Source organism: Diabrotica virgifera, chromosome 8, assembly GCF_917563875.1.
Source record: "Diabrotica virgifera virgifera chromosome 8, PGI_DIABVI_V3a".
NCBI lineage: Eukaryota > Metazoa > Arthropoda > Insecta > Coleoptera > Chrysomelidae > Diabrotica > Diabrotica virgifera.
In genome coordinates this window covers 3838685-3849763 of record NC_065450.1, presented here as the reverse complement: position 1 = coordinate 3849763, position 11079 = coordinate 3838685, and the positions used below count along the sequence as shown (strand labels likewise).

General features: G+C 32.5%; 1 protein-coding gene across 1 annotated transcript in view; it reads right to left on the bottom strand.

Annotated features, from left to right (window-relative positions):
• Positions 1–6836: 6836 nt before the first annotated feature.
• LOC126890436 (ras-related protein Rab-1A) overlaps positions 6837–11079 on the bottom strand; it is an 83567-nt gene continuing 79324 nt past the window's right edge. The window contains exon 7 of the mRNA XM_050659368.1: positions 6837–10493. The gene's annotated coding sequence lies outside the window, so the exon portion shown is untranslated. The remainder of the gene's footprint in view (positions 10494–11079) is intronic.

Sequence of the window (11079 nt, the reverse complement as noted above, 5' to 3'; positions counted from 1 at the left end):
CCAAACAGAAAAGTCTTTAGTGACTTTTCTCCAAAACTGATAGTTTTTGACATATAAGCTATAACGCTGCTTCTACTAGGTGTAGAGACGTGATATATACACCATTTTTAAAAAATTTTTACAGGCTATATTTTTGATAAGAATGTTTTTTCGACAAAATACTTACTATTTGAGTTATTTGCGAAAAACCGTCTAAAAGCGTGGTTATTTTGTTGAAAAAATTAACATATTCACTGCCAAATAACTCGAAAAGTATTGACTTAGTGAAAAAACTCTATAGAACAAAAGTTACTTAAAATTAGCCAGTTTATCCATTTCCGGACTTATTTCGAACATATATTTTTCACCCCCAAAAGGGGGTGAAACTCACCCCTAGGGCAAAAGCACACATCGGCACAATATCACTTTTTTTCTTTGAATTGTCAGCTATATATATGCCAAATTTCATGTCAATCCAAGCGGTTCTTTAAAATTTAGAGGTTTTGCAATATTTTACCGTTAAAGAACGGACTACTTGTTTTTAATTACAACTGCAACTGCAGAAAAGACCGTTTCGCACAGGTACGAAGTCGCAAATGGTAATAAAACCTTTAATGCAGAAATATTGATGGCACGATATTCATGAGAAACTGAGCTCCAAAAGCTTTAGGCTAGATTCATAGGACAATTCTGTCAGTTGTACTTCTTCCTCTGTTGAAAGCGTCGATTGTGTGGATGACTGGAAAGGTTTCTGACCCAGTCATATTGCTCCAGATCTCCGGGAAAATATTTCTCAAAGTGTTCGCTCAATCATGTGTTGCGTAATAGGTATTTGTATAACAAGGGAGGAAAGTGCTACTTTTCCTCCCGAGAATGAAGTTTACTGCCCGACGCGTAGCGGAGGGCAGTAATCATTCAAGGGAGGAAAAGGCACTTTACTCCCATGTTATACATATGGTTTTTCCACCTTCCTCAAATAACAAGTCATTTTTTCATTTTTACTTAATTTATTTATGTAACTAACCAACAAAATTTATTAGAACTAAAACTAACAAGTAGGTACAATATAACTGTCAACTGTCAAATATAGGTCAAATTATTAATGTAAACATTGTTAAATCAGAATAACAATTTACTGTTTTGTACCATTCTGCAACATACAGGGTGTTTTTAAATATATGTTAAAATGTGTAGATACTTACGTAATAGAAAATAGATATTATTGTACAGGGCGTCAATAAGTTATATTTCATGAATTACATACCATGACGTCACTTTTACTTTTTCTCCCTAGGGAGGAAAAGTACAACTTTGCTCCCTACAATCAGGTCCGGAAAAGTATATTTTCGGTAGAGGTAGGTAGAAAACATATTTTTTAAAGAAGGATCGAGGACTATCGATATCGAAAAATTATATCGATTTTTCTTGTAGAATACCTTGTAAAGCAGGGAAACAGTCAATTTCTTGATATTCTAATTTTATCTTCAGTAAGAGCAACTTCTTCTGAAACCTAGTAATTTTATGTGACAATGGCAGGATATGAGTATTGTTTCCCTGCAAAGACTTATTAAGATCATTTAATTTCTTAAATATGTCCAGATGTATGCTAATTTTATTATAAACTCTGAATTAATAAAGTTTATTATGCGATTCTGTATGTAGATACGTGTAAAATTCATTTCTTAATACGTGGAACGCCGCAATGTATATACTATTACGGCTCTCTGGACTGACTTAGCTGTGGTCCATACACTATAGCAGTCACTGCGAAGCAAGTGTGATGCGCGCGGCCCTATAAGTAAAATAAGCGTGAATCGTATATGATTCGCGCGGCGTTCAACGTGTTAATTCGTATATATGTCCGAGTACGTTGCCTTTGGACAGCCAACGAGAGTTATATTAATAAATTAAAGGCATTTCTTCACAAAGTTCTTGAAAATCTTGATTTCACGGGTCGTGTGTAGTTCACCACTTTAATAATGCTATTACTTAATTCAGGTGTAATTTCTTTGCTGCTAAGGCCTCTCTATGTATGACAAATGTGTCCATTTTACACTTGGAGCCTTGGTTTTGATGAGAGCTTGTAGTCCTCCATACTGTCCAGGCATCGCTCAGGCACCACCGTACACACGCCTACACAGTTAATATTATTTTAGTCATATCGACGGGTTTTTGACAAAACATCGTAAGCATCAATTTTCCGAAAATGGGATTTTTATCTTAAATGGTTCCTTACGATAGTTTACAGCTGATTCAAAATTATTTTTCCCATAATAACATCCTAAGTGTCTAAAATTGAATTTAATTTTTATCGTAACCACCGCATTTCAAGCTCATTTTGTGCCTTTGGTATCGTAAACTGCAAGGTAGTACCGACAGATGATAGTAAACGCCATAAATCTTGTGGGTTACGTTTGCATATTTTGCCGCTTACGATAAGATTAAATGACCAAAATTACCGTTAGGATTACTATGTTATCTTAAATGTGTTAGAACTCAGTGCAAATTTTATTTCGGTAGAACAATTTAAAACGAAAATAGTGGTAGTTTTGATAGACCCTCTTATTCAATAGATGCGGTAGGTAAGTTTTTAATACTTGTTTTTATGGTTTATTGTCTTTTTAATAGAATTTGAAGTCTAATTTACTAATTTGGTAATGTTGCCTATGTTTTTTAGTGGTTCTTGTGCAAATATCATAAATATTATATTTGCAACAAAAATATATCAACTTGTAGTAAGTTCACTGAAACCTGAAACAAATGTAGGGGACTCAATATAGAACGAATATTAAAACATAGTTTTTAATTCCAAACAACTTTTTTTATTAACAATTTTCGATATTGTGAAATATAAAGCTACTTTACTCTTGAACAAGATTCATATTTTTTGACATACCTCGTATGAAACTAATAAAATTTAATATCTGACAGTTTTTTTTAAACTGACAATAAAAAGTTATCAATAGGTTCCAAGTTACGCAGACATACTGTATAAAAGCTCAAAAAAATTACATTTATAATTTTTTAACCCTCGTAAGGCGGTGCGGGGTGCAGGTGCACCCCAGACCTCGTTTTTCTCACTTATCTTTTTTAATAAATTTTTTTGATTTTTGTCCATTTTTTTATTCGTATTAAATTCAATTCTAAACGTATTCCACCCATTACAGCATTTAAAACTCTTTGCATTTACGTGATTTTTTGGAAAAATGACTGTAGGGTGCAAGATGAAAATATCGTATCCTGAATTGGACGTTTCTGATGTTTCACCTGGAGCTAACAGAGCTACGGGACAAGGTAGGTGTTACTTATGTCAGAGAAAAAAGACCGAAAGTCCCGGCATAACTGTGTTGTGTGTAAAAACTTTGTGTTGCTTATTCTGTGAAAAATTTCATGTGTTTGTATTGCAACGATAATATTTTTTTTAAGAAGAAATGAGTAATTTTTTTGTAAAATTATGTTTCATACAAGAATAAATAAGTCCTAATTATCTTTCAAATTAATTTCCCCGACGTTCACATATAAAAAAAATGGATATACAGATGCACCAATGGATATACAGATGGATGCGGGGTGCAAATGCACCCCGCACCGTTGTTTACGTAAGAATCTAAGCACCGCCTTACGAAGATTAAGCTTGTTATTAAATGTATTTTAGGTAAGTTGTACAGAAAAAGGTTTTGATGACTTTGTATAAACATTTTTTAACTGATATTTTTGGGTTATTGTTTTACAATTATTTTATCTTTCTTAATTTTCTCAAAAAGAACTTGTTTATTTCATGTCTAAAGCAAAATATTTCAGTGCATTTTAAAGATTACATCTTAAGCTTTAAAGAACACCTATCGAGTTGTAATATCTGTTCAAACTTGAGTAATACCCTCTTAGAGTGGTAGTCATTCTGTAAAACTATGAAGTTTTCAAAAATTACAATTTTTGGGACGTCGTCGTATCATTTGAATTAAATTGTTCAGATTTTTCTGAATAGAACATCATTTAGTTCAGTGTCACAGATTAATATACGTATTAAATTTTATTTTTCTTCGTCGATTTTCATTATTAATAATATTTTTTCTGTTAAGATATTTACGTTATTTATGAATATTTATTTATAGATTGATACCTTGAAACTATCGTATGTTTATCTTACGCGACAAGCTTCAACTAAAATTTACACAGACAAGGTCTAACAAAGTATCGTATGTTACATAATTTATAAAGATTTTAAAGAAAAAGTTGTCTCCTCTAAAATGTGCGTTTGGTCGGTTACGATGTTTTGTCAAAAACCCATCGATATATCAGTTTAAAATATCGAATAAAAATGCGTGCTGACACGCGACCAGCGGCGGCTCGTGGCCTAAAAAAGTGGTGAAGATGAGGAAAGTCTGCCGGACCCAAAAGAAATTTCGGTATACTTATACCTATGACGCGCTCAAATCTCATTAAAAATTCTTTAAAAAATATTTAGAGTTTAGGGCCCTAACAACTTAAAAACTTTTTTATGGCACTTATATTAGAGACGAGGATGAAGAGATACTTAAGCAAAAAAGCCGTACCTGTGTATTAGAAAGATTAATAAAACTGACTTTATTAATTTTTATAAACGGACGTTTATGGAAGCAAATCTATCAATGATATCCTCGTAGAAAGGATGCTTGTGCATAAGTTTATTTAATATGTAGTTCTCTATGAGTGCGATAACAGTCAAACTAAAAGTTTTTAGCCTTTTTGAGCACGAAAAACTTCTTTCTACAGATACGGTATTCGATGGAATTGTAACAATGTCTTTAGTTGGTTGTAATTTTATAACCAATTCTTGCAAATTAGCATTTTTTAAATTTCCGTCAGCATAGAAAAGGCAGAGCTCTCTTTTAAGTCTTTGAATTTTAGTAAATATTTTGCCAAAAACTCAAAATAAATTTTGAAAAGCGTCGGAAGTCGGAAGGAATGATCAAACTGTATGACCCAAACTTTGTTGTATCTGCTAAGGTTACGAATTTTAATTCATCACAATCCTGAAAATCTACATCCATTTTTATTAAAATATGATCATATGGTAGGGGAGCCCAAGCGGGGATTTTTGCAGTTACTCGAGCGCGTCAGATTATCATATGGGAAGAAACCTGGTACCCTGCAGATATACCTCTACCATATATTGGCTCTTAACACAAGGGAGTGCGTTAAGGGGGGCCCGAAAAAAAATCTATCCTTAAAAAAACTCGAAATTGTCAGATTAAGATAAGGTAAGTTAAGTACATGCAAAAGAGTGTATATGCCAAAAATCTGACGATTTGAGCCGGGCATAAGGAAATGGGTGGGTCCCAAAATTTCACAAGAAAAAAGCGAATATTTCGCGAAATGAATGACAGATCGAAAAACTAAAAAATATGTGCTCAATATTTTTTAAAAATCTATCGAATGATACTAAACACGACTTCCCACGGAGAGGGGTGGGGGTAAATTTAATATTTTAAATACGAATCCCGCAATATTTCGCGAAATGAACATCATATCGATAAACTGTAAAATACACTTATTCAATATTTTTGAAAAATCTGTCGAATGGCATCAAACACGAACCCCTAAGGACGTGGGGTGGGGGGTTACTTTAAAATCTTAAATAGGGGCCCTCATTTTTTATAGCAGATTTGGATTCCTTACGTAAAAATAAGTAACTTTTATTCGAAATATTTTTTCGAATTATGGATAGATGGCGTTATAATCGGAAAAAACGATTGTTGGAAATGGAAAATTAAATTAAAAAATGGCAAGCGCCCACTAAAATGGAAAACTTTACTTAACTTTTTTTGGTTTTAGGACCTACTCTTCACAACGCAATAGGTCCCCAAAGCGCTCGAGTGACTGCACATTTGGCATACTTTACTCCCCTACCAATATATTAAATAAAAAAATTAATGCTCTCTATTGAGTAGAATTTGCATTCGTGCTCATACCATCATCACACCTAGATCTTTTCAAAGTATTAATGACGGCCATTGTGCTTGCTTTGTCAAAAATAGAATTAAAAAATTATTCGCTTGTTTTATCACGTATTAATTGACAGTCCTTTTTATCGAGTTTACAACAAAAATGAATATCTAGTAGGGACGTTTTTTTTTTTGAAGAACGTCATATAAAATATCTGTTATATGAAAAATGCCGCTAAAAACTGTTGCTAAAAATGTAAAATCAAAATCATTTAAATCTCCTAAAAAGCCTGTAGCCAGCTGAACTGATTTGCGGTTTTCCATCTTCCGAAAAAAAAAAAAAGAATACTGCCCATCATAGCACGTATCCAAATAAAACTTTACGAGGTGAATACGGCGGATTTATTTTTAAATTCATCTGCACTTGCTAATCTCCGGGTACTACCAGTGCCGATATGATGACGTCACGTTGCCATGACAACCGTTGATACTTGTGCAGCTGTGAAACGAAATTTCATCTACGTCTTCATCTAACGATCTAACTTTGCTCGAGTCATAGAAGTCAAATGACACAGGTCAGGATCTAACCGTCAAAGACCTGTCCTACAGTTTTAATTTTTGGATTACATATTGAAATTCTTTTTTAATTTTTGGATTAATTAAAAAAGAGTAGGTTTATAATTAATTTCAGTATTTAGATATAATCATGCTACTTATATTTTTTTGTCTAAATTTAATTATATTTTTTGGTGAAGATCGCCTTCACCTACTTCACCTGGCCGACCGCCGCTGCACGCGACGCCCCTGGAACAAAGCCGCGATGCCCCAGGGCGTCGCGACGCACAGTTTGGGAAGCCCTGGATAGTTGTTAGGGCTCGTATACAGGGAAAACAGTATTTGTAAGATTGTACACATTTAAATAAGAGACAAAAACCAGTTCAGAATAACTTTAATTTACAAAAAACCTATTGACCAAGATTTACAATCACATATTACTTACAATATTACTTTTTATTTGATATAAACAAAAAATGACGTTAATGTGTAGCGAATAAGAAAAATCATTACATAAAAAATAACAAGTATATATGGATAATATAATAAATTGTTTTGGACCAACAGAAATCACTAAAAATCATGTTAGAAATGACGTTTTTTTATTGTATAGAACAAGTGATATATGAAATAATTGTAAATATTTTCCACATGTCGCACCTCCGCTCAAATAGTGTCACAACTCAAAAAATTTTAAAAACGGTTTTATTGCACCAACAGTTTAATAAAACTACAAAATCTTATCTCAAAAAGTGTCAAGTTTATAGTTAAAGTATTTTCGTTAGCTGACACTAATGATTAACCAAAACTGACGGTGCACCGAACATAAACAGTGTCACATATCGACTTGTGCCAGGCATTTGTTCATCTAAGATGTGTATAAAGTGTCGTTTGTGGAGTTTACACAGTATAATACGTGATAGCTTTATTCCAAACAATCTGCGTAGTGCTCAAGAAAAGTGACACATTTATCACTTATTTATCTTCCTTTTTGCAGTATTTTTTTAACGTTGTTAATTGTTTTTAAAGTTACATCGTTAAAAAGTACGAGTCTATTAACTAGATAATAATAATGATATTATATTCTGTACTGCAAGAGCCACTTTTGATAAATATTATTTCGTAAATTTTTCGTTATTTTATCTGTATAGTGTCACAACTAAAAAAAAATATTTTTTAAACTATTTTTAGCAGATTTTTTTTCAAAATTCACTTTCCACTGAAGCCAATAAAATAGATTTGAAAATTAATATTAGTAAAATCAAGTCCATGAGAACCAATGCAAGGAACGACACTCTATTTACTATTCACAACATGCAGATTAAAGATGTGGAAAACTTTACGTATTTTGGAAGTGTCAAATTCGTGATTGAAATTCTCAAATTTCAACCACGTGGGAAGAGTCCTGTGTTGCCCTGGGTAATATCCAGGAATATTAGCAACATCATAGTATAAGACAACAACTGTCAACATTTAAAGGGTTTTTACCCGTAACATTTCGGTGCCTCAGGCATGCTATTTTTTTTTTGTAACACTGATGGTGGATTTTTTAATCCGAAAACGTTCTGTTACTTAATATAACCCTTACTTAGGGAATTTTAAATATACCTTTTTATAAAGGATCTCGAATTTTTATATTTAATTTGCCAAAATTCTGCTAATACACGTTTGAAAAGCGAACAATAATTTCTAACGTCAATCTATCATGATCTGGATTTATAAAACAGAGAAAGGTATACTAAAAACAATACAAAATTAACAGTCGATGAGTATATCTTTCTCGTTCTAATGATCTCATATATGTAGTCCACAGTATATCGTCGTTTTTCAAAAATGATTACAAAAGTCTTAAAAATGGTTTTGATGACTTCCTTTTAAACCTGTAGCTCTAGCGCGGTTGTTTTGAGATTGCAAAACTATAATTTTTAATTTTAATCAAAAAATTACGCGTTAGAATAAAATAAATTATTTTCGTCGGACAAAAAACATGAAATAAAACCACTTCTGTGTAAAAGGTATATTTACTACAATTTTAAAAATCCCAATGAATTAAATAAAATAGGTTCATTCAGAACGTTTTCGGACCTATCAGTCCATCAGAACATCGGCGCTTAGCCTTTCCAAATACATAACACTATAATGTAGATTGATTTATAAGTACAACCATTGTTTGGTTCTGGGACTAGTTAGCGCAAGTATATATGAATTCACTGATGATGGACTGACAGGTCCGAAAACGTTCTGAATGAACCTAGTTTATTTAATCCATCGGGATTTTTAAAATTTTAGTACATATACCTTTTATATAGAAGTGGTTTTACTACATGTTTAGAGTTTTTTAACTACATGGTATACAGCCAACCCAGGGAACTACCCACTTTTAGTTTATTAATAATTAATTACTAGATTGTTGATCTCTTGTCAGACAAATTTGCAGCCTCCTTTCTTTAGTCGAACAACGTAAATATGTTAATAATTAACAATTATGCAGATTGCGATTATAAAATTTCGAACACGAAAGTGATAGATTGGAGGGTTCTTTATCCAAATAGAGCAATGTCCGACAAAAATTGGGTATCAGATAGCCAGTCCGACAAATTAATTTCAAAACTTTTTTTACTGCAACCGCCACAGTACTAGATAAATTGAGCTAACATAGCCCTGGACCCTTTACTTGTTGCACTGTTTAGTTTTATGTCTAGTGACGTCTAGAACGTCAGAAAATGTATAGAAACCGAATGTAAACATAGACTTGTGGCGACACGCTTTAATTACTATTTTTGCTAATTTTATTTTTTAATATCATTTCTCAAAACGGTCATATAAATTCACATTTAATATACAAACCAGATGCTAAGAAGTTTTACGAAACGAAATGTATCCCTAACCATATTTTTGGTGTGTTCAGTTTAACAAACTGAATTCCCCATGAATTAATTACCTTATCAGATTCCATGTCAATGCATGGAAATGCATTCGAAGACGTTTCTTAAAACTACAGATGTAGTAATTTATCGCTTTTCTGGCCAGATGTTAGAAGTACAAACATATTAGCGTTTGTGGTTTTTTTCAGCCACAGCGTCAGTCGATACATAACCACGGGTCGATTTACAACCTCCCGTCGGCAGTCACACCCCAGCGGGCGTCGGGATAGATGCGGTGCGTCAACAACACACCCTTTCGAGCAAAACACGTCTTTTTATCGACACAAATAAATATATTATTGTTCATAGTTTACACTTATTTTTAATTAATTCCATTTACTCAATTCCGCAGAGCGGAACAGACTAATTACTAGACTAAGCATCTATACTAGAGGTAGGTAATTTGCGATTATACCGACAAACACAAGTAGACTGTCACTGTTTTTGTTATAAGTTTGCGTCGAACAATTTTTTTGTCGGACAATTACTTTTTGAACAGTTTGAACGTTAAAAAATTAAAATTATGACTTTTGTAACCGCAAACCATAACCTACCATAATTAACATATTTCCGTTGTCCTACTAAAGAAACGAGGCTGTAAATTTGTCGGACAAGAGATCCACAATATTTAGTAATTATCAATACTTTCAATTGAAAATTATGAGTTTTGTAATTAACAAAACTGTACCGCGCTAGAGTGACATCTTGCGGGTGTTTGCCCCTCTTTTTTGTCCGACAAAAATAATTTATTTTATTTTAACGTATAATCTTTCTGAAATTTTTCATAAAGTGGTAGACTCGTTTAAACGAAACAATTAAAACCATTTTTAAGACTTTTGTAATCATTTTTGAAAAGGAACGATATACTGTGGACTAATAGTTTAGTAAAAATGGTTTTATAAATATTTTTGTTAATTACATATTTATCTAAGGGAGTTAAGATTAGGCTAAGAGATATTGGTGTTTTCTATATTTTTGAAAAAAAAATCTAAAGTGAAAATCAAATCAAAAACTTTAAAATAACTATACATACAGACGGATATTACTAGAATAAGAGTAACTGTAGCGCTGCTACCGTACAAAAGAGATGACATGAGTGACCACCTTCAACCTGAAACAAAATAAAATTAAACGTTTTTTTAATAGACCAGTAAACAACCAGTATTTGTCATATGACAGTGACGGTTTAAGGCATCATGGGGCCCTAGGCGGCCATAAGAAGTAGGCCCCTTTATATCGACCATTTACTTAAAACAAATTCACAGATATTTATGTTGTTTTGGGAAGTAGTGACTCCAAAAATAAATTATGACAATGTAAAAAAGATAATTTTTCTTTTTTTTACATTTCGCAACAACTTCTCATTAATATTCCATAGCTAATATGCCAAAGAAAAAAGGGATATTGTGTCGATATGTGATTTTGCCCTGGGTATGAGTGCCACCCCTTCGGGGCGAAAAAACATACATTCAATATAATGAATAACTGATTAATTCTAAGTAACTTTTGTTCTATCAATACTTTTCGAGTTATTTGCGAGTTAATATGTTCATTTTTCAACAAAAAAAAAAACACCTTTGTAGACGGTTTTTCGCAAATAACTCCAAAATTAAGTATTTTATCGAAAAAATATTCTTAGAAAAAATATAGCGTATACACTATTTAAAAAAATGGTGTATGTATGAAGTATGTAGACC